At 46.6% G+C, this 27,742-nt stretch overlaps 1 long non-coding RNA gene across 1 annotated transcript in view; it reads right to left on the bottom strand.

The window, feature by feature from the left end:
* Positions 1–4,156: 4,156 nt before the first annotated feature.
* Positions 4,157–27,742, bottom strand: part of LOC311584668 — a 29,384-nt gene continuing 5,798 nt past the window's right edge. Inside the window, exons 2-3 of the long non-coding RNA XR_014774954.1 lie at positions 19,168–19,267; positions 4,157–4,172 (exon numbers count right to left, since the gene is read on the bottom strand). This is a non-coding gene — a long non-coding RNA (uncharacterized lncRNA). The remainder of the gene's footprint in view (positions 4,173–19,167; positions 19,268–27,742) is intronic.

The raw sequence follows: 27,742 nt of genomic DNA, 5'->3' as shown, positions 1-27,742 counted from the left end.
GCTCCCTCTTATCCAAGGACCACATAGCCACATTACCACCCCCCAAAAAGCTGGAGGAAACTAAGATCCCACACACCCTGTAAGGTCAGCCCCCACCACCCGGTGCAGGATCTAAAGGAAGGAAGGCTGAAGACAGATGAGTGGTAGTCATAGGTGTGCCCTTGGGACGCACTCACACTGAACCTCAGCCTCTGAACCAAGCGACTCCCGTGCTGTGTGTCTCTACTTCCCAGGGATTTCCTCATTCCTAGTGCACCTACAAATAAAAGCCTCTTTCTATGCCCCTTCATGCTCTGAAATGCTGGTTAGTTTCTTCCCGTGACCCTGCAGGCACGGTACTGCAACTGGCTGTAGGCCCCTCCATTAGAATGCAGGAAAATCAGAGTGGAATTGTTTGTAGTTTGTTTGTTTGTTTGTTTGCTTGTTCGTTTGTTTGTTTGTTTTTGGTGTTCTAGGGGTTGAACCTCAGACCTTGCACTTGACTTTGTTGGGCAAGCATTCTACCACCAAGCTTTACCCCAGCTTTATACTTTCTGTTTTGAGGCAGGTTCTCAATTAACTTGTTAGTTCTGGCCTTGAATTTCCCATCCTCCTGCCGCAGCCTCCCAAGGAGCTGGGGTTGCAGGCTTAGCAAAAGTGGGGTTTTATGTCACCTATAAAGAGAAGAATACTTAAGATTTGGGGAGGTATCATAGCACATGCAGAAAGGCCCACTTGACGATTTGGCCTTACACTAGCTGGCCACGTTCCTCTACAGATGGGCACATCAGCTTTGACTGCAGCACAGACTTTTCAACAGACTTTTCCACAGCCAGCATGACACATTACTAGGGTCATCTATGAGCTCTTCCGTAGCCTGTAGGTCGATGTCATGTCTAATCACAGTCCAGGACCTTCATCGGGCCAGGCGTATAGTAGAGAGACTGGACATCAAGGGATGCTGGCCTTTACTAGGCTCAGCTTCCATAGCGGGGAAGCCACACTTCTTTGGTGGAGGTGCAGTCAGATCCATGCTACCACAGCAGGTCCATGGCTGCACTTCACCCACATGTCCTTCCTCCAGCCTCATGAACCTGCCATCACCATGATAAAATACCTATGAGAGGGAAGAGCTAGCGCATGGTTCCCAAAGGCTCAGAATACAGAAATCCAGAAATTTCTGATTTCTTTCCATGCCCCCCCCCAAAAGGACCTGTTTTTATAAATTAATTTTAAAAGGTTCAATACACATTTTCTCTTGCTACTATAGAGAGTTGGTAGAGGCGGGGAGGCACCAACCAGTACTTGCCGGTTTTACCGCTCTGCAGTTTTTAACCTCCACTGGTTCTATACACTGCTTCTTTTCCCTGTGCTCCACCGGCCAACTGCCAACCATCAGGGCTGCTCACAACACTTGGAAGGGCAAAACAGATAAGCTTAAGAGTTTTGTGGGCCCCCAGGCAGAGAGCATCAGCTTCTCAGATTGGCACTTGCATTTTTTTTTTCTTCTTGGTCCTTTTTTATCATAAAGAAATCTAGCCAAGAAGGGTACAGAAAGCCACACCTTGCACAGCAGCCCAATAGTGTCAAGAACACAAGATGGCTGTGTGTGTGTGTGTGTGTGTGTGTGTGTGTGTGTGTGTGTGTGCCTGCAAGAGCAGAAGGGGTCAGCTAGTGTGCAACACTGCCAAGCAGGACACAGCTCTTGTGGTCTTCTGCGCTGTATCATGCATAGGAAGGCTCCTTTTGAGCTCTTTCCTGAGTTGGTTTTCAGGCTGAAAACTCATCAGCTGACCACAGTGAGAGTTAGTTAAACATCACTAAAGGATTTTACCCCAATCTTTCTTTTTCATTATTATTTTATTATTTTGTGTTTATGAGTGTTTAGCCTATATACATGTTTGTCTCGGTAGCCCAGGCTGACTTAGAATTCAATATATAGCCAAGGATGGCCTTGAACTTCTGATCCCCCTGTGTCCGCCTTCTAGTGCTAGGATCAGAAGTGTGTTTCATATCCAGTTTAGATGGTTCTGAGGAGCAAACCAGGGCCTCGCTGATTCTATGGTACCAACTGAACTTCATGCCCAGTCCACTTGAGAGACTGTTTTCTGTTTGAATTTGATCCTGATTTCCAGCATTGCTCACGATAACTGATTTTCCCAGCCCTCTGAAACTAGGGGGTCTCCTGGGATGGGGTGTTTTAATGTAAAAAAACAAAAAACAAAAAACAAACAAACAAACAAAAAGACTGGGAATTCACCAGAAAGTTAATTCTGCTGAGTTTGTTTTTAATCTTAATACCACCACTAAGTCAAAAGAGAAAGAAAATGCTTCTGGCTTAAAATGTGAAGGGAAAGCCAGATGTGGTAGATCATGCCTGCAATCCCAACATGCCATGGGCTGAGACCGCAGAAATGTACATTGGAATCAGGTTATAATTCACAGTGAACCATGTCCAAAAGAATGAAAGAAAGAAAGAAAGAAAGAAAGAAAGAAAGAAAGAAAGAAAGAAAAGAAAAGAAAAGAAAAGAAAAAGTTACAAACTGATCTTACAAAAGACCTGTATTCCGAGCATCCATAGGAGTCACAACCACTTGTGACACAGGCCAAGGTGGATCCCATTGTGGTCTCTGAGAGCACCTGCACTCAAATGCTTACACACCCTCACACAAATATATACATTTGTTTGTTTGTTCGAGATAAGGTTTCTTTGTGTAGCATTGGCTGTCCTAGAATTCATTCTGTTGACTAAGCAGGCCTTGAACTCAGAGATCCACCTGCCTCTGCCTCCTGAGTGCTAGGATTGAAGGCGTCCGCCACCACCTCCCAGCATCATACACATAATTTTGAAATAACAAAACCAGTATTTTTTTTTTAAGCAGTAGACAAAACGATCCCTGGGAGATGGCTGAAGTCAACGTCATCGCTGACTATGTTACAGTGTGGCCTGCTCTGAAAGTGATAGCCCTAATCCAGATTTTAAGTTAACAGTTTGGAGGAGGAAACCGCCCGTGGAAAGCTGCCATGGAAAAGTCCACAAGGATATAGATTCATGACAGCATCCCTGTCAGGGTTTCCAGGGCACTTGGAATCCGGGTCCTGGTGGAGCTCAATTCTTTCCAGCAGCTGTAAGAGACAAGTTTGGCAAGGCTGGGGTGGGGGAAGGGAAGAGATGCAGTGGAGGATGGGAGCGGAATGAAAACATAGCAGGATCTGCCCTAGTGTGCCTCTTCAAAGCGAAATGAGGAAAGCAAAGCAACCTATCGTCACCAGCACACAAATTCATGGTTTTTCCCCTTTGTTGACTCTTCTTTCTTCTTCTTCTTCTTCTTCTTCTTCTTCTTCTTCTTCTTCTTCTTCTTCTTCTTCTTCTTCTTCTCCTTGCTTGTTCTTCTTGTTCTTCTTCTTCTCCTTGTTTATTCTTCTTGTTCTTCTTCTTCTTGTTCTTCTTCTTCTTCTTCTTCTTGTTCTTCTTCTTCTTCTTCTTCTTCTTCTTCTTCTTCTTCTTCTCCTTGCTTGTTCTTCTTGTTCTTCTTCTTCTCCTTGTTTATTCTTCTTGTTCTTCTTCTTCTTGTTCTTCTTTTTCTTCTTATTTTTCTTCTTATTCTTATTCTTCATAAGTAACTCTGGATAAATTAAAGAGATTTCCTTTTTTTTTTTTTTTCCTTATGCCTGCAGTTTGGCCAACCAAGGAAGCTCCCTGCTTCTCAGTAACACAGGAAAGGAGCCCACGTCACTGCTTCAGTCCCCAAGGCCAATGCTCACCTTTGGTTTCCCCAACACTCCATAACAGTCCTCTCTCTCTGATGCCATAAAAACAGAGACACCTCACCATCCCTGATGGACCGTGCAAGGCATAAAGATGGGAGCTTTGTTCATAGTCCTGGGAAATGAAGACAGAGTTCCTTCTCAGAAATGCAGGGAGACCAATAAAAAGCCCCCATAAAGCAAGTAACTGAGCTCTCCAACAGGATGGGAGGACCTGCCTGAGATGGCCTGAGGCCTGGGCATGTGAGTAGAAGGGGTTTGACCATAGTTTTCTTTGCTTGGTTTCAGTCACAGCCATTGCAAAGTGGAAGGCAACCTCTCACTCTCATATCCAACCTTCCACTCTCAGTTGCAAGAATTCAGAGGTTTTAAATACATTTGTTTGGTTCTTGAGCAGTCAGGGGATACTACTCAATCATGAAGATCTGTGTAAGCGGAAGAAAACAGTACAGTTGGAAGTTATGCATCCAAGAACATGCTCAGGGCTGTAGTCATATATTCCCAATAATTTATAGCTGAACACTATATCTGGCTTAGCTTGACTTGGGTTTGAAATAAGCAGCCAGCTGCCTCCTTGTCCTGTGCAATTCATGGTCACACTGAACCCTGGTTCTGGCCTGCAAATAAAGGGTTTAATGTGCAGAAGAAATTAGCTGACACTTCAGTGCACCCAGAGGCCAAGGTTTTGTTGACAGTCCTAATTAAGACATTCTGCGGTGAGCTGCTGAAGTCGGCTTTGGGTGTGTTTCAATCCCCTGTTTGGCTTTAGGAGCAAAGGTTTCTCACACCCTTCCAACCCTGGCTTGCTGGTACAGCTGACACTCACTCAGTGGGGAGTCTGAGATGACAATTGGCCTGGTGCTGCTTGGTGGCGCTCCTCCCCTGGAGCAGCCCTCTTTAATTCAAGATGCTCCATCCCACCAAGGGTCTCAGCTTGAGGGGCTGATTATGTGCCCTGTTGCTGTCAGTGCGTGGATGGCACATGAGTCTTGCTAAAAGTGAAGCTTTGCAGGACAATTTGCATTTTCCCAGGGAGTTGCCAGCCCTCTCATGATGGACTCAGGCTGTAAAGGTCCATGCCAATAATTAGATATTCAAGTGCTAACAATGAGACAGTCATCTGCGCCCTCTCTCTCTTTCTCGTTTCTGGTTTTTGGTTTTTCAAGACAGGGTTTCTCTGTTGTAGCCTTGACTGTCTCTGGACTGGCTTTGTAGATCAGGCTGGTCTCAAAATCAGAGAAATCTGCCTGTCTCTGCCTCTCCAAGTGCTGGGATTACAGATGTGCACCACCACCCCAATTCATCTGGTTTCTTTAACACCAAATTAAACTTATTGCTCATGTGCTAGGCTCCTTATTGGCTATGTACAGCAGAGTCTGAAGGGTTTACAAATGCACATGGCTCCTATTGCTGTCTTCACTGAGAAAAAGAAATTGGGGATTGTAGCACTTGCCTCTAATCCCAGCTCTCCAAGGCAGAAGCACATAGATCTCTGTGAGTTTCAGGCCAGCCAGAGCTACATAGTGAGACCCTGTATCAAAAAAAAAAAAAAAAAAAAAAAAAAGCAGGAGAGGCAGCTCAGTGGGTATGAATTCTTGCTATGCACCTGATCCCCCCAGCACCCAGTAAAAAGGCAGGGTGTGACCACCGAGGTATATGATCACAAATCTAGGGGATAGAGACAAATCACTGGAGGTTACTGACCATTTGCCTAGTTCCAGATTCAATAAGAGACCCAGACTCAAGGGGTCAGCACAGAGAGTGATAGAGCATGTTACCCATCATCCTCTTCTGGCTCCACAGAGCCTTACACAGCACACACACAAGGACCACACTGGGGCTCATTTACCATATATACATATATGCCACACTCACACAAGGAAGGGAGGGAAGAAAGGGAGTGGACAGGGAGGAAGAGAGGGAGGAAGGGAGGGAGGAAGGGACGGACAGAGGAAAGGAGGGAGGGAGGGAGGGAGGGACGGAGGGAGGGAGGGAGGGACTGACAGAGTAAGGGAGGGAAAGAGAGAGGGAGGCCAAGCTCTTTGCAGATAGTAGGATACCATACAGCACTAAAAGAAACGGAACCATCAAGCCATGGAAGGATTCGGTAGAAATGCACCTGCCAATGACCAAGGAAAGGAAGCCATTCTTAAAAGGCCTCATGCTGCATAAGTTCATTAGACATTGTGAGAAAGTCGGAGACTGGTTCAGGGACTGCAGAGTACATCCTGGCAGCCTTCTAGGCAGAGGTGTGGTCACATGACAAGGGAGGCATCTCATGCTTCACTTGTGCAAAGCCACAGGTGTACAATGCCCAGGGTAGATGACACTATTGCAATCAGTGACTCTGAGATAATGATATGCCAGGCAGGTCCACAGATCGTGACAGAGTGCCCTCAGGTGTGCAAAGCCACAGGTGTTCAATGCCCAGAGTAGATGACACTACCGCAATCAATGCCTCTGAGATAATGATGTGCCAGGCAGGTCCACAGATTGTGACAGAGCACCCTGGCATGCAGATGTTAGTATCCAAGGAGGCTACCTGTGGGAAGGCAGAGGCCAAGTGTGCCCTTTGCATCTTTGGCTCAATTTTTCTATGAATCTAAAATTACTATAAACAACAAAACTTACTTTTTAAGAAACTTCATAATTATGTGTCCTTAGGCATGGCCCAGAGCCTGCTCTCATCCCCTGAAGTGTGTGAGTATGTTTGTGTGATAGTACTGGCCTCAGCTCTGAAGTCAGACACAGGCCACTCTTAGAGGGAGGTTCTCATAGTTGATTCATATATCAGGGACAGAGCAAAATGTGGAACCCAGGTCAGTGAACTCCAGTGTAATGCCTGGACCTGCAGAATAGACCTGGGGAGATACCTGCCTGCAGACTCAACCCTCTCAGGCTTAGCTCCAGACAAACCCACAAGTCTGGAGCTAACATGAGCCATGCACATGACCTAGGTTGGAGACCATGCTGGTGTATACAGGGATGGGCCTCATTGCCCTCAGCAAAGCACAAACAAGAGGGAGCAAAAGGCCCCTCTGTGCATCTTTGTCCCTTCTGGTTCAGTCAGGCCTCTCCAAACATGGGTTTATTTGAAAAGGAGTCAGGCCAGGTGGAATCATATTGAGGAAGGTCCCTGAGTTGTCACACATGCTATCTCCCTAGATCTAGACCTGTGGTCCCACACATCTCGGTGAGGTTTGCTGGCCCGGGCTCCCCATCCTGCTCTGGCCCTGACAGGGTGTGTAACTTCAGCAGGGGTTTTAGCCTTTTCCATGTGAACTTTCCCTTCCTCTAAACTAGAATGGTAAGAGCAGGCCCCATCATAGGACACACAGGACTCAATCCAGCCTTTTTTTTTTTTTTAGTGAAGTATTTGGCCCAGATTGAAAAGTACAGTGTGAGTGAGCACTATTCCCCTAAGCTGTGGGAAGGTCGACCACGAGAGCTGTGTGAGCTGTGAGTTCACCGGCTTCATGGTGACATTTAAGGACACATACAGGACTGGAGAGGTGGCTGGCTCAGTTGGCTGACTGCTTGCCTATCATGCACAAAGCTGTTGGGCTGATCCATAGGACTGCATAATCTTAGCACTTAGGTAGAGACATGAGGATCAGAATTTCAAGGGCATCCTCGGCTATATCGCCTGGGCTGCATGCCCTATCAAACAGGAAGGAGAAGGAAGAAAGGGGGAGGAAGGGAAGAGAGAGGGGGAGGGGGAGGGGGAGGAGACTAACACACACCTGACCTTTCAGACACAGGATCTTCAGTAACTACAAACAAAGCATTCCCTTTATGCCCTGCGCCCCTGACTATGACAAGGACAAGCCAAGCTTCCCTCAGCCTTAGGAAGGCCTTCTTGCCCGTTACCATGTCCGAAACACCCTAACGTTTCTTCCATGAGGTTGCAGTCTCTGGACTGAAGGTAAACAAAAGGAGATTAGAGCTTTCTTCAGGAAAAAAAAAAAAGCCATAGATTCTTCTGGATCAGGGAGTTCCTGACGTGATTTTTCTTGTTTTCCTTCCTGGTTAGGGACAGGGGGAATGAAACATGGCCTCCGCATGATCTCAGGGCAGTCTCCAGTCAACTATGATATATTTACTGAGAAATTTTTAATAAATAAACCACAGCCTTGAACCCATGTGCCCTTATAAACCAGCCGGTTCTCATGGGGCGAGCTCAGGGGCTTTTATGAAGCAGTGCTCTGTTCTCATGAGAATTTTATTAGAAATTGGAGACTCGAAATGCATCAAGCAGGAAATTTATGAGGCTGCATGAGAGCCTTTCCTTTCATTTTGTCACTCGGGTTAATTTACTTCTTCATCTTATGTTGACTTACTTTGTAAGTTTCAGTCTCGAACGCTGTCCTGAATTTCTCAGCAAATGTAAGGCAGCTAATTGATTTCTTGAACTTTCTACTTTCCATTTTTACCCTCAGAGTCAGATGGATAATTATTGATAGCCTATAAAAGAAAGTCCTCTGAGTCTATGGGAAACACAAATGACTACACACACAAAAAATATGGCCTCATCGGGTCTTCCCAAACATCCAATGGATAAACAAGGATCATGGTGGGAAACATTTTTACAACCACAGACAATTCTTCGTGTATCTAACCATTCTACTTAGTCGCTTCTTTCAATTACTGTTTTAATTGTGTTTTGCAAAGTACCCAGTTAAAAAATCTCACTCGCTCCCCCTCCTCGCCAAAACCCCTATTGTTTATTATCATGTAACCCAACTTGGAAACAGCCCAACCCCAGAATAGATGTTTGTCCTGCTGAAGTGCAGAGGAAGTGTCCCAACACGTTTCTGCTCTGGGCCTGTTCCAGTGTTTCGGAAACCTCCCTGTTAATGGTGTGAGGGACGACGCCAGGCCGGACTGGCCTTGGCTGTAGTCTCCAAGTGTGGGTGAGTGACACAGGAACCAGCTCTCTATTAACTAGCTGACCCCTGTTCATTGTTTGCACCTGATTCCTGGGTAACATGCCCTCCATAGGTGGCATTTCCAGTCTCTAAATTTATTCTTTGGCTGGGACTGGGTTTTTCCAGCCAGACTCTTGCTTTGAGTCCACTAAGTTGTTACAATGACCTGAATGGATTGGTTTAGTGTCTTCTAGCCAGTGTTGCAATGCCTGGACATAGATGTTAGAAAAGAAATTATATGTACATATATAATATATTATATAATAATTGTTATATTATATAATCCTGTGTATGTATGTATACACATACATATAACATGGCTAATATTGCCAGCATGATTGGCTCCAGAAGTGCCTAGAAGACACATCTCTGGACAGGTCTTTGAGGGCATGTGTGTAATGAGAAGACTACGTTCTAAATGTGGTGGCACCATGCCGCGGGCTGAGGTCCCCTACTGAATGAAGGAGGAACTGAGTGGCATCTCACCCTTCAACTCTCTGCTTTTTGATGGCAGATGCCATGTGGCCGGCCGCATCACACTCCTTCTGCCATGCTTTCCTGGTCATGATGGACAGGACCGCCACTGTGAGTCAAAACCAGCCCTCTCACACCTAAATTGCTTCTTGCCAGGTAGCTTGTCTTCACAATGAGAAAAGGATCGGATATCTTAAGAGAAGCATGCAAGAAGGCATACCTAGTGCTGGAGTTCAGAGCCCGCCTGGCAGAGCACTACCATTGCATTGGGGAAGTGCTTTGGGTGCCAACTAAGCCTATGAGAAGACACTCCTCACCAGAGGACACCAGGAAACTGTGAAGTAAACAGCTAGGGGTATGCCTCGACACGACGCGGAACAGTGGAAACGCGCACCCACTGCTGGTTGGAAGGTAAGGTGAAGTGGACGCTTTGGAAGATGGGTTGGCACTTTCACATACAACCAAGCACGTTGTTGCCATCAGGGCCTGCACGACTGTTTCTGAGCTTTTACCCAAAGGAATGGAAAACTTCTGCCTAAACGAAAACCTACACATAGGGGTGGAATTTCTGCTCTGCATCCACATGTTGGTCTAGTGTGTACAAGGCCCTGGGTTGTAATTCCTTGCAACTCCACAAATAGAGAAGTAGAAAGAGAGAGAGGGGAAAGAGAGAGAAAGGAGGCAGAGGGAGAGAACTTAAACCAGATTTCTAGATGAAAGAGGGATCTTAAGTGGATATATGTCTGTCCAGTATGGTTTTAAGCTCCTAACACTGAAAACTTAAAACTATGGACACAGGGAAAAGCCAGTGGTTGCCAAACCATTGGGGGAGGCCGTGGGCAGGTGGATCTCAGAGAATCTGGAAGCAGACACTCCCTCATATGGTACCCTGCTGGGTGATAGCATCATGTGTCTGTCTAAAGGCAGAGGGAGCATGTGCGACACTACGAATGAGCTGGTGTAAGCTGTAGGATCCGGATGACAATGATGCTGATGGAGCTCAAGGGTTATGACAACCACATCCCTCTGGTGTGGCGGGGATGCTGAGAGTGGGGAGGCTTGAGGGCCAGGAGGAGGACACATGGAGTCTCTGGGAAATCTGTTTTCTGCTCAGTTATGCCTTGGACCTAAAACTATGACTTGTTTACAGTCCTTTAAAGAATAAAAAAAAAAAAACCAGGACAATAGGCACAAGAGACAAGCTGCATTCAGAAAACAGGAGCCCCAGATCCTCTGGAGTAGAGGACTCTACTGCAGGGTGAATTATCAAAATAAGCACAAAGTCAAATCTGTCAAGTCCTCCCATTGGTGCTGAGCACACACTCCACCCCACGGGGGAAAGTGTGTTGCTAAGAAGATTGAGGACAGTAAAGAGGGCTTCCTGCAGGAGGAGGCTTGGCCAGGACTTAGAGGGTGTGAGGAGTGTGCCTGTTTGGCTCCCAGCAGGATAACGAGAGCATGGCAGAGGCCTACAATCCGGGTCTTTAGCCTGGGATTTTGCCTCAGGAGCCTTCCCGCAGCTGGCCCACTCTTCTCGAAAAGTTAACAAGTTGGTTTTTGTCCACCTCTGTGTTTTGATGGCAGGCCAAGGAAAGCATGCGCTGAATGAAAACCCATGTGCCCAGCGAGCACCCACCCGACTAGCCCCCCAGTGCCTTCCTCGCGGTCGCCAGGAACTCCAAGCGGTAGATTTGAGCATTCCATAGGGCCAATTAGTTCAGCCTCCGAGGGGCTATTGGAAACAACAGGCAGGTCTGGCAGGGTCTCCTCCATCTCTGGGACATTTCCAGCCACCACACACAGGCCTGGGGAAAAAAAAAACCCTCGTATCCCCTGAGGCAAGCCCCAGAGAGCAGCACCCTCCCGGTTTGAGGCAGGAAGTTGTGGGCAGCCCCAGAGTAGGGATGCCCTGGGGGAAACATAGTCAAGAGACTCAGGCTTAGCTCATACCTCCCTGGGCATCACAATGTCCAGATGGGTGGATAGCACCCGTCCTGAAGGAAGGGGCGAAATGTATTCATCCGGTATGAGATTCCAAACAGGAACCCACTGTGGAGATTTACAATCTATCAGTCCTTAAAGCCCTGTCACAAATAATCGAAGCTGGGAAGGTAACCTTGAAGTCCAGTAAACCTGACTCATCTCCCCAGACTGAATTTTGTGATCCTCCCAAAATCCTTTTATTAAAACTCTGGCTCCCGGCGTGCCATCCTTGGGTAGCAGGACCTTGGGAGGTGATTACATTCTAAGAGTGGGGCTCTTGTGAACTGGCGTGATGCCCTAATAAAAGGCGTGGAGACCTGCCTTGTCTCTTCCATCACATGAGAACACCGTACCCCAGTACAGTTCCTCAGCAGACTATGGCTGGATCTGAATGACCTTGACATTGGTCTTCCAGGTTATTTACAAGCTACTGTCCTCTATCTCAGCACCCGAATGGACCAAGACACACTCTCCTGCTTCTAAACACCATATTGGTCCTTAGCTTGCTGAATGCTGCCCAAAGTACGTGCTTTTGTTTTCTAGACAAAGAACAGTGAAACATTTCGATAGTCTCTGCAGCTCTAGAGACAAGGGGATGAGGCATTATCGACTTTCTTCAAGAAATCCGATGACTCAGGCAGAACACGCATCACTGTCCTTAGATGACCCGGATATTCTAGACCTCTGTGAACCCATCCAGTTTCTGCCAGGACTTCACTTGAGAACATTGCCCAGAATGTGGGAGGCACAGGTCAGAGTCAACGTGCCTGGAATCTTTGAGCGCGATCAAAATAGAAACCAGCTTTGCCTTTGAGTTAGAGCAGAGAAGCGGCCGGAGTCCAGCTGGCTAGCTGAGCTCTCCGGGCTGAAAGGGAACCTATCTTTTTAAAGATGTTCCTGCTCCAAACACTCTGGGGTTTGACCACTTATGGCTGGGGGGGGATAACGAATCACTGAAACGTGAGCTCTTGGGAACCAGGGTTGCAACTGCCTGGCCCCTGTCCTCATGCTCCAGCCCTTCGGGCTGCTATCAGAGACCTCCACAGACTGGGAGACTGACAAGGAACAGAGTGCTTCTCTCATAGCTGTGGAAGCTGGGGAGGTCAAGGTCAAGATGCCAGCAGATATAGCGTCTGGGGAGGACTGGGTCATCTTGTTACTGAAGTTGTTAGGGTCAGCCCCTGAACCCTGGCAGCCCTAACAAGATGGGCTCAGCCATCCACTCTCAATAGGCCAGTCAAGGAGACAAGGAACTGTGAGGAGCCAAGAAGAAGATGTGTTCAGTGTGGCCACACTAGGAGAAGACACGGAACTTCAGCGACACAATCACCCAGTTACTCACAGGATGTTTGGGCTTAAAGAGAAGGCTGGAAGCATGCATAAATGCAAGTGTGGCACTTTCCATCCTCAACCTGTCCTTGTTTCTGCTCCTGTCTCTCCTGAAAAGCAGTCTGAACCAAATGAAAGTCCAGCTCCCCTCTGCCTGGCACCAGGGCCCTACACTTTTCTTCTCCCAGCATGAGAGTCCTGGGAAAAGTCCCATTCCTTGGTGTCTATTGCTTTAATAGCATGAGCACAGAAGAGCCCCAAGTGTCTGTTTAGATTGTCTTTACTCCCGCCAGGACAGTTACACTCTGGAGGGAAATGACTGCAATCTTCACAAGGCAGAGGAGGCCTGAGGTGGAAGGGTCTTTTTATTTTTATTTTTAATACCAACATTTTCAACTGAAACAATCGTTTTCATCAATATATTCTGATCACGCTGGACCCCAACTCTTCCCAGACCCTCCCCACGTCCCTACCCACCCAGTTCCGGATCCTTCTCACTTTCTTTAAAAAACAAAAATGAAAATAAGAAACACACACACGTGGAAATCAAAATATAGAAGCAAAAGACTAAGAAATAAAAATGCCCAAAGTAGTATGAGACAAAAAATGTCTACAAAAATACCATTGAGGTGGTTTTGGGATGGCCAGCCGCTGCTGGCCATGGGCCTGCCCTGAGATGTGGTCGAGATGTCCAGTGAGACTCCATTGGAGAAAACTGATTTTCCTTTACAAGCAGGAGTCAATTGGAGATGGCTTCTTGGTTAGGGGTGAGAGAGCCGTTGTCTACTTCCCCTTCTCAGCTGTGGGACCCTGGCTAGCTTGAACCCGTGTAGGCCCCACACATACTGCCATCATCTCTAGGAAACTCTGTTTCCTCGGAGTTACCCACCACCTCTGGCTCTTAAACTCTTTCTGCCTCCTTTTCTTACATAGCTCCCTGAGTCCTGGGCGGAGGGGTTTGATGAAGACATCCCACTTAGAACGGAGTGCTCCAAAGTCTCTCACTTTGCATATTGTCCAACTGTGGGTTTCTGTGGGTCCCTCCTCCTTCTTAAGCTGATGATGGCTGAGTGAGGCACTGATCTATGGGTACGGCTGAATGTCACTGGCAGTCATTTTATTACTATGTTCCTTTAGGACAGTGGTCCTCAATCTTCCTAATGCTGTGACCCTTTATACAATTCCTTATGTTGTAGTGACCCCCCCCAACATAACTATAATGTATAACTATAATTTTGTTACTGTTATGAATCATAATATAAATGTTTGCTGTGCAGGGTATCTGATATGTGCCTCCTCCCAAAGAGGTGATGACTCACAGGCTGAGAATCACTACTTTAGAATGATATTTCATTTGCCCCTAGACCCATGGCCTATTCAATACCAGTTTCTTGGCCACAAGAGCAATATCAGACATGGGGTACATCTTATAAAGTGTGTTAAAGCTGAGTGAAGAGTGGTTGGTTACTCCCACTACTTTTGTACCACTATTGCAAACATGTTATCCATCAAGCGGGTCACTGTTGTAGATCCTATGTTTTGAAATGGAGCTGGTGATTGCATTTCTCCTTTCACAGCATGTAGAGCATCCTCCAGGACTGTGAATACTAGTTAGTAGGCATGAAGGCTCAAGATAGTTACCAACTCAACATTTCTGTGTTCAGAGAGATATGCATTGTCTTCAGAATTAGGGCATTTCTCTCAGTTTGTGGGGAGCAACAAATAGCATTGGCAGTAACCTGCAATGCTTGGGGGTTTCCATGGAGTCCCTTGGGCCAACAACTCAACAAGATCTAACCTATTCCTTGCACTGGACACTTCACTTGATGGCATGACTAGTTGGTGTGACTGTCTCCCCATTATCTGGATACTCCATTTAGATTCCTTTCATATGTGTGTATATTCTAATTGCTTCTTCAGTGGCAACTTTTCCATATGGCCCCTCAAATGGCCCTTATGGTTAATTGTCTATCCTGATATTCCCTCCCTTACACTTCCATCTCCTCCCCATTTAATGCATCCTTTCCAGTCTCCTGCATCTCTCTCCACAATGTATCTGTTTCTCCTGGTGGAAGGGTCTTCAATAAGAGCTTTTATACCACTGACCAGGGAGTTCCCTCCTGGCCTGATCAATTCTTCACAGCCTCACTTCTCATCCCTTTCACATTCTGACTGAATTGAAGAAGACAGTCACACCTGCAGCACAGTGCCTTGACACCATAAGTAATGTCTTCATGCAGTGAAACATCAGCCCTCCTCAACATATGGTGTGGTCATAGTCCTGTAAGTCCATCATAAGTTGAAGATATTGCAAGTTGAAATGCTTTTAGTGTGCTTAAACTGCTAGCCATCACAGCCAAACCCAGCCTGCCTTAATATATTCAAATGCATTAGGATGTAGTTAGGCCAAGTCGTATAGCACTAACCTATTATATAATAAAGCATTTGATATCTGGTATAACCTGCTGAGTACTACACTAGGAGTGAAAACCAGTGTGGCTTTCACACATTATCAAGCCATAAAGTTTCACACCATACCATCTTCCTGTAGTTCTACAGTCACAAGACCTCAGTTGCTTGTCTTTAATAATGCTGAATCCAAATTAACGCACATCCCCAGAATGTTAGGATTTATCCCAGAAAAGTGAAGCAATGTGACGTTCCTCCAGATGGATATACCAGGCTAAATGGGCACACAGATAGGCACACCTCACGATACAAAGAACCAAGGCTTGCTATGATGAGGCCAGAGGCCCTGTCTATCAGCCACAGCATCCAGACCCAACCGGAAACTGTGACCTGTGGTGGCAACATTAACCTCAGACTTGAGTAAAATAACTGCTTCACACTCCTAAGGAGAAATCAGCTAAGCAGAAAACTAGCTTCATTATAAACTCACACTCTAGTCTTCTAAGTGGGGCTGGTGTGCTTTGATGGAAAGGCTTACCCATTGCCCCTTCTGTGCAAACACTAACAGACTTCCCTGCTCTGCAGGAAAGATGAGACCCATCTAAGTAAGATCCCATGGGAATTGTATCCATAGAAGAGTTCAAGTTCTCCTTCATCCTCTCTTCCCTTTTCTTTGTCTTAAAAAAATCCTGCCTCATGAGGTAGAATTCTCAATTGTCATCCCATCCACCCCCTCCCTTGAAGCTGGAAGAAGCCAAAGACAAAGAAGGCAACACACGTGCCAGGGCCACAGTTATGATAGATTCAGAGTCCAAATCCTGATCTCTTCCCTGCCATTCCCAGTGCTCTCTCCCTCAACCCCTGCATGGCTTTCCTATTCCAGGACAACAAATGAGGGAGGAAGTCCTTTCCCAGTGCCAGCCTGGCAGCACCCCAGCCTTACTGCACATTTCAGTGTGAACTTCCCCCCTCGCATCTCCCTTGGTTCTCCTATCTATGGTCTCACTCAATGTGCTGCCTTGTCCATTTCTCACAAGCTCTGGTAGAACTTGAGGCATGGGCTCCTTGCTATTCATTTTCAATGTCATGCTCTGGGCTGTATGCTGACTGTTCCAAACACACACACACACACAAAGGATGAGTTTCCTATATATATTTCCTCTCCATTGTGACTGTGAAAGAAGGATGCATGAAAAGACCTATTTCTCCCCAACCAAGTGAGGGAAAGGACCAACCAACAGACATTTTAAGATGTTAGCATTGGATATTAGTTTATTACAGATGAAGATTTTCATACATTTCTTTAAACAGTACCTAGATCCCTTCCCAGAGGGTAGCAGTCTGCTGTCCACATCAGCTCCTTTCCTCCTCCCATCCTAAATCCAAGGCCATCCCCACTCTCTGCAGGTTTTGTCCTGTAGAAGACACACCAGACGCAGCAACGTCTACTTGGCAGTGAGGATCAAAACTCTCAAGCCATTGGTCAGTGGCATTTCTTTGTTTTGTTTTCCAATTGACATTTGTTTAATTGAAAAATTAAAAGGTAGCAGAGTCCCATCTGGGATTCTTGTACATAATTACCTTGGATGGTTCTCCCCTTCTGCTGCTCCTCCCTTATCTTTCGCCCTCCCATCCTCTGCTTCACTCTTTAGCCCCCAGTTTCCTCACTTGTACATTGTTCTGTCGTCTTCCCTACCCCTCCCTCAAAGCCTCTTCCCCCGCCCCCAGCCTCACTGGCCTCCTTCCAGCTTCCTGGTCTTTACCCAGATTTCCTCTCACACACACAGTTAACAAACTAGGATCCTTGTATGAGAGCGAACAAATGTAAATGTGTCTTTCTCGGTCTTGGCACTTCACTTAATTGTGATCTTCTTCAGTTCCATACATTTCCTTTTCCTGCACATTTCATAGCTTTGTTTTCCTTTACAGCTGAGTGAAATTCTGGTGTGTGTATGTGCCACTGCATCCAGAATGGCTACCATCAAGAAAATAAATGACAGCAGACGCTGCCAAGGATGTAAGAAAGAGGAACACTGAAGACACCGTGACAATATGTAAGCTGGCGCACCCATTATGGAAATGAGTGTGGCGGCTTCTCAAGAAGCTACCGTATAACCCAGCTATAGTACTCCTGGGAATCTCCCTGAAGAACTTTACAGCCTACTACAGAGGTACATGTGCCGTCACGCTTATCATTTTAATAACAAATGTTCTTTTCACAACGATAAGGAGTTGGAGTAAGCCTAGATGTCCATCAACAGACAAATAGAACTCTTTTACAAGGAAACTCTCTCATCAATAGCCATGTCCGTCCTAGCACAAACCAGAGAAGCAATTCTAGGTGGGTGACAACCACATAGAGAGAGGCTGGAGTGACACATGCGGTGGGTGACAACCACATAAAGAGAGGCCAGAGTGACACATGCCATCTTTGCAATACTTCTTAATGTTTAAGATGTTTTCTCGTCTCTATTTTTCCATTCCACAGAAGACACTGTTCTCATTTGAAGATGACAGCTGCACGATACTCAGAAAGGCAGTAGTACAGGAAATGAAAGTGTCACTAGGCTTCGCTCCAAGAAGAATGGAGTGGAGTCAGAACACCCTCCTGCATGCTCACCCGCCTCTGGTGCGGTTCCCCTGGCTCTGTCTCCGCCATAGGCTCCATGCCAGACCGTGGAAGTAGTTTTGAGATCACATAGCCCTAATACAGTGGTCAACATGTTAAATCCCTCTGTGAATTTTTAGTTTGAAAAAATCAAACAAGAATGAACACTACCACAGAGAGTACCCCATCTGTGACTCTTTTCTTCCCCTTTAGGTGGTAGACTCCTGCAGTGCAGGACCTACATGTTACTGGTCTCTGTGTCCCAAATACACAGTGCATAGCCACTGCTCAGATTCCAGCCACCACTGGGACCCTAGGTACAGGTCACACACAAAAAAGGCCACCCTGTCAGGGTGAAATTTATCTTCATCTGTCCTCTTTGCCAGATGCTTCATAAAGAACAGAACTCATACATCTGTGCTTGGCACCCCTGACCTTCATGACCGCTCTTAGCCAATGAGAGGCCTAGGCCCATGGCTGGGGAGATAACTGTCAGCAAAGTGCTTGCCTTGAGCTGAAGAATTCTCAGTGCCATCTAATCTATCCCTTCTTTTTGGCAGTCAAGGAAGCTGAGTTCCATCCACAGAATTCATTTTATTTTTAAGTGGAAAATGGTGTAACCCCAGCACTGAGAGGCAAACACATATCCTTTGTGCCCACTGGCCAGCCAGCTTAGCCTGCTTGGTGAGTCTCGAGCTAATGGGAGATTCTGTCTCAGAAAACAAAAATGATGGAATCCGAGGAAGGACAACTGATGTTGTTCCCTGGCCTCCCATGCACAGTATACACATGTTGGGGATGGAGAGATGGCTCAGTGGTTAAGAGCACTGGCTGCTCTTCCAGAGGACCTGAGTTCAATTCCCAGCACCTCCATGACAGCTCACAGCTGTCTATAACTCCAGTTCCAAGGGATCTGGTAGCCTTACACAGACATACAATACATGCAGACAATTAAAAATTAAAAATTAAAATCTTTAAAAATAAAGCATGTATGTATGTGCATACACATCTGTGCACACATTAACACACACACACACACACACACACACACACACACACACACACACACACAGATGTCCTCTATCCCTTCTAAGGATTGGACCATTCAGTTGCATACTCAGCTGCTCATATTCCCTGTTGCTGTATAGCTACCTACAGGGCTTAATTTTTCCAATATGTCTTCATTTTAAAAATCCTCCAAAGGCCTCAGGCCTCTGGGAGACTTGCTGACCACTCATACCTAAGCCTTTAATTTTTCTCACTAAGTCAAATAAAATCCCTGCCTAGCCGGGCAGTAGTGACGCATGCCTTTAATCCCAGCACTCGGGAGGCAGACGCAGGTGGATCCCTGTGAGTTCGAGGCCAGCCTGGTCTACAATTCGAGTCCAGGACAGCCAAGGCTACACAGAGAAACCCTGCCTCGAAAAAAAAAATCCTGCCTAACAGAGCTTAAGAAGTACTGGAGGAGCACTGCTAGGTTGGGGGATGATGGCAGATCTTGGGAAATGTGACATCAACTGGAAAAACTTTGAGAGGAGGTGTCGCTGTGCTAGAGGCATGCACTGTGTCAGGGGAGAGAGGAAGCAATCACTCTCAGTGGATTCCACACAGGAGGCATCTCAAGGAGGTGTTAATGCTGCTGCAGACACTCCGGTTTCCACCCCCCCACACACACATACACAACAGCACCTCAATATGCTTCCTGTCACTCTGAGAAGCCCGTAGGTGCAGCATTGTGTGGCCGCTGCCTCTGCGAAGTGTTTTGGAAGCTCTGTTAGTTCATCTTGGCCTGGAAAATGGAAAATTGAAGCTGTGAAAATAGACCACGTGGTCAAGTTTCGTGCCTGGGATGGTATACAAGGAAAAGCTTACAGGGTCAAGATGTGGGTGGCTGTGGGCTGCAGCCAAGTGGAGAGTTCATCAGTCTCCTTGGGGAAAGGAAAGAGGAGAGAGGAACAATTAAAGCTTGAGTAGGTTATGGGTTGGGGGGAGGGAAGAAGGTTAAATTACTAGATTTAAGTGCCTTGGATGCAAATCATGGCTGTCAATCAATGTCATAATCACCCTGGCTGTCATTGAGAAGATATTTCAATTAGCAAGCTTCATCCTCCAGACACACATCTCATTAGACATGATGGTACACCTTCTGGTGTCCCAACTTTTGGAAAGCTAAGGCAAGAGGATCGTGTCTTTGAGGTCATCTTGGACTATATAACAAACCAAAAACATCCCAAATCAAAAGTCAAAGCATTGTCTTGAAGGAATCGGCAATTGGTCTTACTAGCTTCAGTTTACAGATAACAAACTTTTCTGTAGGCCCCTGTATGTTGCTATCATAAGCCACGCAAATTCAGCTCCCCCAACCACAGAGAATGGGGTAATGGGAGTCAGATCAACTCCAGCCACCCACTCTACACAAGGTAACTCCCTCAGCCAAAATATTCCAAGCCTGTTGTATCTCAGGCTCTTGGGTAAGGCATGGAAATACAATGACAGCCAGGGCAGCGTCTACCCAAGGGGAAGACCCCCACCCACCCCCAAAGTAAAAGGAATAATCAAAATAATGGATAGATAAATAAGTGGCTCTGTGCACTTAGCCTTTTCTCAGACAGCACATGACTGGGATTAAGAAGATGCTAAACACCATAGCCCTTGTTCATCCACATGTGATTTCACCCATGACTGACTTGAGAGGCAGATCCCTAAGGCTTTCTAACACCACCTCCCATCTATCAAATGCATTCCTTGGGAAATGCCTACTAGAGTGGAGTGAGAATGGGACATCAGATTGGACCAGTGAAATCTCCAGGAGGAAAATTTGGTCTGGAGATGCAAAGCTGGAGCTCACTGGCCCAGAGGTCTTTGAGAAGCAAGTGATGAGCCACGTCCTTAGTGAGTTTGGGGAAAAGAGGAAAAGTCACACAAGAAACAGAGGGATGGTTAGGTATTGGGTCACCAGACTTGAATGGGTCCCTGAAATGTCATGAAGTACAAGGGACTAAGTGTACCAAATGTTGCAGATGAGCCAAATCCTGTGTGGACTGGGAAAGTTATCCAGTCCAGACACAGAATGCCACTGTGGCCCCTGCAAGGTGGTTTGGTTGAAGTAGCTGGTCTTGACCAACTCTGAGCACTCTCAAAGACATGTGGAGGGTGGTGGCACTGCAGACAAAGTCTCCCTTAGAGGAATTCTGGGTGATGTGGAAGCAGACACATGGCAGCTTGGAATTTGTTTGGGTAGCAGGATAGTTTATTGGTGGATCTTTTCTTCTTCTTCTTCTTTTTTTTTTTTTTTTTTTTTTGTTTTTTTTTTCAGGGTTAATTCTATGTAGTCCAGGCTGACCTTGAACTCACAACAGTCTTCCTGCCTCATTCTCCCAAGTGTCAGGATTATAGATGTGAGCCACTACTCCCAGTTGCTGTTTTTGACATGGAAAAAAATGGCAGCAAATGTGCCCTAGGTAGGATGGAGCCAAAAGAGATGGGAAGCCAATGATGCAAAGGAGAGACTGGTGGGCAGTTGAAGGGCACAGATGATGGGGGCGTGGCTCAGTGAGGAGCCTGGTGTGGTGCTCCACAGCAGCAGAGACTGGGCTATGGGCACAGAGGGGAGTGTAGGTGACAGAAGTGTAAGCATTCCCTTTGGATTGCTACAATGAGAAGGTTGATTTAGGGGACACTTGACTGAGTGGTACCCCCATAGTTGTTGACATAAGTGTTATTTCTGTGCTTTATTATCTGAGTGTGTGTACAAGTGTTTGTGTTTGCAGATATGTCATAGAGTGTGTTTAGGTATGTTTATGTGTCAGTGTGTGTGTGAATATATGCTTGTGTAGATGTGTGAATGTGCTTAAGTATCTGGGTATGAGTGAATGTGACAGTGTGACTGTGGTTATATGTGCCTATGATTGACTTCATGGGTTTGGGGGTATTTGAATTTGTGGATTGTGCTTACGTAGGGATACGTCTATGTGTCTGAATATTTGAGTGTGTTCTATCTGACAGCATTACTGCATATGTGTGTGCATGTGTATTATATATATGTGTGTGTGTATATGTATATATCTGAGTGTATGTTTGAGTGTGTAGATTTGTGTCTGAATGTATGTTTGAGTGTGACTGAGTGCTTATGTGTTTATGTATGTGGAATGTCAGAGATGGTCCAGAGGACACTCAGGGTTAGTGGAGTGGAGCGGCTGGGTGTGGAGAGGTGGGAGTGCACACCTCCCACGCACTGTACAGTTGGGGCACTTAGAGCACAAACATGGGAAAGGCATAAACAGCAGGAAGGGCAGTTGTGCCTGGCACAGAAGTGTCATGCAGGAGTCGTGGGGTAATTAAGGAAGGGGAAATGCTAGCTGCATTGTCCAGTAAGCTTCCTGAGCACCTCAGCCCATAGGTAGGCGTCTGCCGCCCCCTCATTCCTGGCCAAGCAGAAGGAATGGGGGGACCTAGAGGCCACTTCCAGCCCAGCCTCATCCCTGGACCTATGTGAGGCAGAGCAGTGCGTTCACCTGCTCTATGCTGGACTGAGGCTCTGCTGGCTTGCCTGGAGAAGCAAGCAGCTTCTGGGCGAGGCAAATGGAGCCAAGATACCACCATCTTACCACACTGGTCATCAGGTCTTTTTCCCTTGAAGTGTATATGGGGGAGAGAGAAACCTAGGCCAGCTCCCATAATGGCCTCCAGGAATTCAGGGCCCATGCCTGAATGTCTGCCCCTCCCTCCACAGTGGTCTTAAAGCACAATGCTGAACCCATCCTGTCCCATTTGATACATAAAGGACAGTGATATGATGCGTGAATGGTTGGGCCAGGCCAGTTATCTGTGCCCTCCTGCTCCTGCCTCCACCCTCACCACCCCACCCAGGAGCTCTCAGTGCCCTCCTGCTCCTGCCTCCAACCTCACCACACCCACCCAGGAGCTCTCAGGCTTCCAGAGTGTTCAGCATTTCCTGGATGGGTCTCTTTTTAGTTACATGAGGTAAAATAATTTTTAGGAATGAAGGCACTACATCTATAGATTGATTGTTTTTTTTTTTTTCAAGACAGGGTTTCACTATGTAGCCCTAGCTGTCCTGGAACTCACTCTGTAGAGCAGGCTGGCCTAGGACTTGAGAGATCTGCCTGTGCCTCCTGAATGCTGAGATTAAAGCTGTGAGCCACCTCTACCAGTCCCTCCAGCTTGAACCAGGGAAGGTGATCCTGAGTCTCCCCTGAGGCTGTCAGACATTGGAGGTTGTTGCCCTACTCTGGGCAGCCTGGAGCCTTGTGAGAAGGAAAGTAAGAAGCGAGACTACTGCCTAGTGAACAGTGGGACAGCTGGGGTGAGTCAGTGTGATGCGACTGGGTGTGTTGGTATTGTGTGTCTGCTGCCTTCCTAACCAAGAGGCTGGTTTTGGCATCTATCTCATTCCCTGGGCATCCAGTGGTCAAAGTGTGACACAAAACCAGGGCTGGAGAAACAGAAATGAAAGTCAAAAGCCCTGCAGGCCATGGTACCTAAGCCCTCATGACCACGGGAGCCTGAGATGTCCAGAAGGCATGTGAGCAGTGGGGAATCTGGTGTGGAAATTGAAAACTAAAATGCAGGAGACTGAGGCCATGCTCCTTTTCTTCTGGTGCAGCCATCCCGGTGTGGTCTATTTATGGGTGGGATGGCTGCAGTGTTGAGAAGATCCCGGGAGCTGTACCAGCACGAGCTTCTTATTGCACTTGTATATTTTGTATTAAAGTTTGCATGGTTTCTAATAAAGGAGTCACACCTTAAAAAAGAAAGAAAGAAAGAAAAGAAAAGAAAAAAGGTGTGGGCCACCACACCCAGCTGAAGGAATTGCACCTAAATGGCAACTTTAGACTAAGAACTTCTGTACTTGAGAACTAAGAGAGAATAAATGTCCCAGAGGCTTCACAAACATGCCACAGCTTGCTTTTGCATGCCACCTCCTAGGCCATTGGGGCTGTGTCAGGAGAAAGCCGAACATCTCTTGCCCCAAGCTGCCAACTGTCAGAAAGTCATGCAAGTAGATGATGACTGTGCACTTTAAACTCTGTGAGAAGCGAATGGCCACAGAAGTAGTTGCTGATGTTCTGGGCGAAGCGTGGAAGGGCCGTGTGGTTCAATGGGCGGTGGGAATGACAAGGTTTTTTCCCATGAGGCAAAGTGTCTTGACCCTGGCAGAATGCGCCTGCTGTTGAGTGAGAGGCATTCTTATACAGACAGAGGAGAACTGAAGAGAGGACGCACAGGTCTTTCCAAAGATGCATTGTGGATGCCTGTCTGAGTGTTCTTGACTTGATTATTGTAGAAAAGAAAAAATGGAAAAAAGAGAAAGAAAAAGAGAGAAGAGGAGAGATTGAACTGACAAACGCTACTGTGCCTCATTGGTCGGGGCCCTAGAGAGCTAGCCAAATCTGAAAGTTTTTCAATCTCTCTAAAGAAGGGAGTGTCCACTAATATGTTATCAGAAAGCCCTTAAAGAAAGATGGCAGGAAGCTCACGACTAAAGCACCCAGGAGTCAGAGCCTTGTTACTCGGCGCATCCTGCAGTATAAATGCTGACCTACCGCTCTGAGGAAAGAATGCACTAGGAAAAATCATCAGAAGGCTGCAGAATAGGCTAAACTTTTGGTCAAGAGAATGAAGGAAGCCAAAGAAAAGCACCAGGAGCAGATTGCCAAGAGACATAGGATGTCCTCACTGGGAGCTTCGACTTCATGTCAAAAATAAAAATAGGCTGTGGTCACACTGTGAGGGATGAGCCCTCCCGCCCCCTGCCAACCCCAGCAGAAGTCTAGGGAAGGGGAATTGGGCAGAAGAGGGAGGGAGAGTGGGAACCGGAAGATACAAGCCAGGGGATAACAAGCGGGAAATATGAATAAATTATAATAATAATAATAAAAAAGTCTTTAAGCCTGGCGGGGTGCCTGGTCAAGCCACAAAGGAAGAGGGCGCAGGCAGCCCTAATGAGACTTGATAGGCTGGGGTCAGTTGGTAGGGGAGAAGGGCTCCCCTCTCTCTGAGGACTAGGGGAGGGGAATGGGGGGAAGAGAGAGGGAGGGCGGGACCGGGAGGAGACAAGGGAGGGGCCTACAGTTGGGGTGTAAAGTGAATAAATTTTTTAAAATAAATTTAAATTAAAAAAAAAAGAGTAACAAATAAATGATCAGAGCTTGAAAACAAACAAACAATACTCAACAGGTACTGTGCATGCAAATGAGGGCCCGACAGGGAGGGATGGCTTAAGCTTCAGGGGTCTGTCCATATAGTGGAATGTCATGGACCTTAACAGTGACCAGGGAGGGTTTGGGCCTGCTACCCCAGCACTCACAGCACCAGGAAGGCTGAGGGAGGGGTATGCTACAACATGGCTGTGCCTTGGGGAGGTTAAGGTCATCAAGGGACAAATGTTCTTGCACAGGCAAGGTCCACAGCTGCACACGAAGTGTTCTGCTCCTGCCATATGCCTGTTTGTGAGAGTCAGTCTGGATTGTAACCTCAACTGGCTTGTGGAGCTCTTAAAAGATGCTAAGGAAAGCACAGCTTTGGGTGTGTCTAGAGAAGAGAAGACCCATCCTGCATGCAAGTGGCACCATCGCTGTAGGCTGGGAGTCCAGACTGTAAAACAGGGAACGGAAGAAAGCTAGCAGCACCATGTACAGCAGGCTAGCCTAGCACTCAGAGACCCACCTGCCACTGCCTCCCTAGTGCTGGGATTAAAGGCATCAGAGTCTGGCTCCACCATGCCAGCCTTTGGTACTCTTAAAAACTAACATTTTCCCCGGACATTGGCACTTAAAAAGACCTTAATCGATGGACATAGGGAGACATTAGAATTCAAATGTTGATCAGAAACAATCTCCCTTTTCTTTTTCTCAAGATGAAGTAAAGATTCAATAGACAGACTTATCTCAGTCCACCATTATCAGCTTAAGTCACCAGCCTACTTACTGTTTAAAGGCATGCTAGATATTTTAAAAGCGAATGGCTCCTCCTTAAAAGCGAATGGCTCCTCCTTAGAAAGCAAATGGTACTTTCCAGTCTTTCCAGATAACTGTGTGTGTAAACACTATTAAAGACTTAGGTCTGCAAGAGTAGCTTTTCTGTGTTTATCTGTTTTTGGACACTTTACCTGAAAATCCAATTAATGGCATTTGGCAGGCAGTAGGTTTCATTTTGGTCCAACAAATTTGCCACAAGTCATGGTTCATTAAACTTAAGAGGATCTTAACTTCATTTAATTTTGTTCTTGAAAGAGTTTTTAAACACTGTACTAAAGTAAGCAAGCTTTTTTCCCCCACAACTCTGTGTTTGTTCCCCAGGACTGTCCAAATATTGTATCAGGAACAGTTTCAGACACTGTGTTCAGTGTCTCACAGCCCTAGAAAGTAGAAGTCCCAAGTCAAAGCATTGGCAGTGCCACATTCTCCTGAAAACACAAAGTAGGCGTCTCCTGGGTCACTTTGACCTTCTAGACACTGCCTACAAGCTGAGCTTGTGGACACTTGGGTCGCAGTCACAGCCCTCACATAGCATCCTGCCCTGTGCCTTTGTCTATCCCTTGCCCCTGTGCCGTGTTTATTATACAGATGAACTGCCGTTGAGGATAGATCTTTTTAAGTTATATTTTATGTGTGTGTTGCCTGCATACGTGTATTTACACTGCTGGAACTAGAGTTCCAGTTGCGGGCTGCCATGTGGGTACTGGGATTTGAACCTGGGTCCTCTGCAAGTACAACATGCTCTTGACTGCTGAGCTGTTTCTACACCAGAGTTAGACTTTTGAGGTATAAACGCCTCAGTGCAATGGGGATTGCTCCTCAACAGCTATCCATCATCACCCCACAGGAGCCAGGACTCCAACCTCTGCCAGTCATGGCACAGAGTCATGGCGCAGAGTCCCCTCATACTCTGAAGGCTGAGACGTCTTGACTTTGGCAGCTTAGATTCTCTGATGATTCTTGCTGAGATGACTCAAGAGAGTCTAGAAGCACCTAAGGAACCATCCTCTGGCATATCTGTGAGGAACTTTCTGGATTAAGTTATGATTTGGAAAGGCAAACCCTGCATGTGGGTGGCCCTCTTCCATGGTTTGCGATCCTTGATTGAATAGAAAGAAGGACGCCAGCTGGGTACCATCTCTCTGAGCTTCCCCACTGCAGACGCAATGGGACCTGCTGCCTGACCCTCCTGATGCCGTGACTTGCTGTGATGGACTGTCAATCAAATTATGAGGGTTTAACTGTCAACTTGACATAGTCTAGAGTTACCTGAGAAAATAGTCTCTATTAACGGTTGCCCAGATCAGATGGGTGTTTAGATATCCTAGGAGAGGGGAATTATTTTGCTCACTGATACAGGAGGGCGTGGCACCTGTGAGCAGTACTGCTCCCTGGCAAAGGTGATCCTGAGTTGTAAATGTGAGCTTGAGCAAGCCAGTAAGCAGTGTCCACCCTGTTTTCTGTTTCAGGTTCCTATCCTGACTTTTCTCAATGGTGGGCTTTGACCCTGTGAGTGGGAATAAACCATTTCCTCCCCTACATTGTTTTTGGCAATGATGTTTTATCATGGCAACATACTGAAACTAAGCCAGTAGCATTTGCTCAGCATTGCATCACAGCCACAAGAAAAGAAACTAAGAGCAACAGGTTAGAGTCTCTTGTGACCTCTGACCACCAGCTGAAGTCTCAGTTCTCAGAAACCCAGCTCGCCCAGTAGCTTCCAGTGTCTGCAGAAGCCTGGAAGGCAGAAGCCAGGGGAATACAGCCATCCAAGTCAGCCATGCCCAAAACTCAGAGGAATACAGCCATCAAAGTCAGCCACGCCCAAAACACAGCTATAATTTCTCCACAGTCCAGCTCTATGATTTTCAAACCTCTGTTCTCTTTCCAGACAAGATGAGAAACCTGGTATTTTAAAGCTGGTTTTTTTTTTTCAGTACCTAGTACTAGAGATTTAATCTTTCATTGAATGCAGAACTCACATTTCTGATACTCTGGCAAGCCAGCTCGCTGTGGGAATTCCTTGTCTCCTCTTCCCAGACACTGGTATTGCAGGTGGGCTGCCACACCCACCCAGCTTTCTTGGGAATTCTGGAGTGTCTGAATTCTGCCCTCACACTGGCATGATGAGCAGGCTTCTTATGCTTAGCTGTCCCCCCAGATGTCCACTATTGTTTAAAAACAGGGTCCCATGTAGCTTAGCCTGGCTTTGGGCTCCAGTAAGAGCTGTGGTTACAGATATGCACTGTGCCTCACTTAAGACC

The sequence above is a fragment of the Acomys minous genome, assembly GCF_964271855.1.
Source record: "Acomys minous genome assembly, chromosome: 15".
Classification (NCBI taxonomy): Eukaryota; Metazoa; Chordata; class Mammalia; order Rodentia; family Muridae; genus Acomys; species Acomys minous.
The sequence above is the reverse complement of the archived record's forward strand: the minus strand, read 5'-3'. Positions and strand labels throughout refer to the sequence as shown.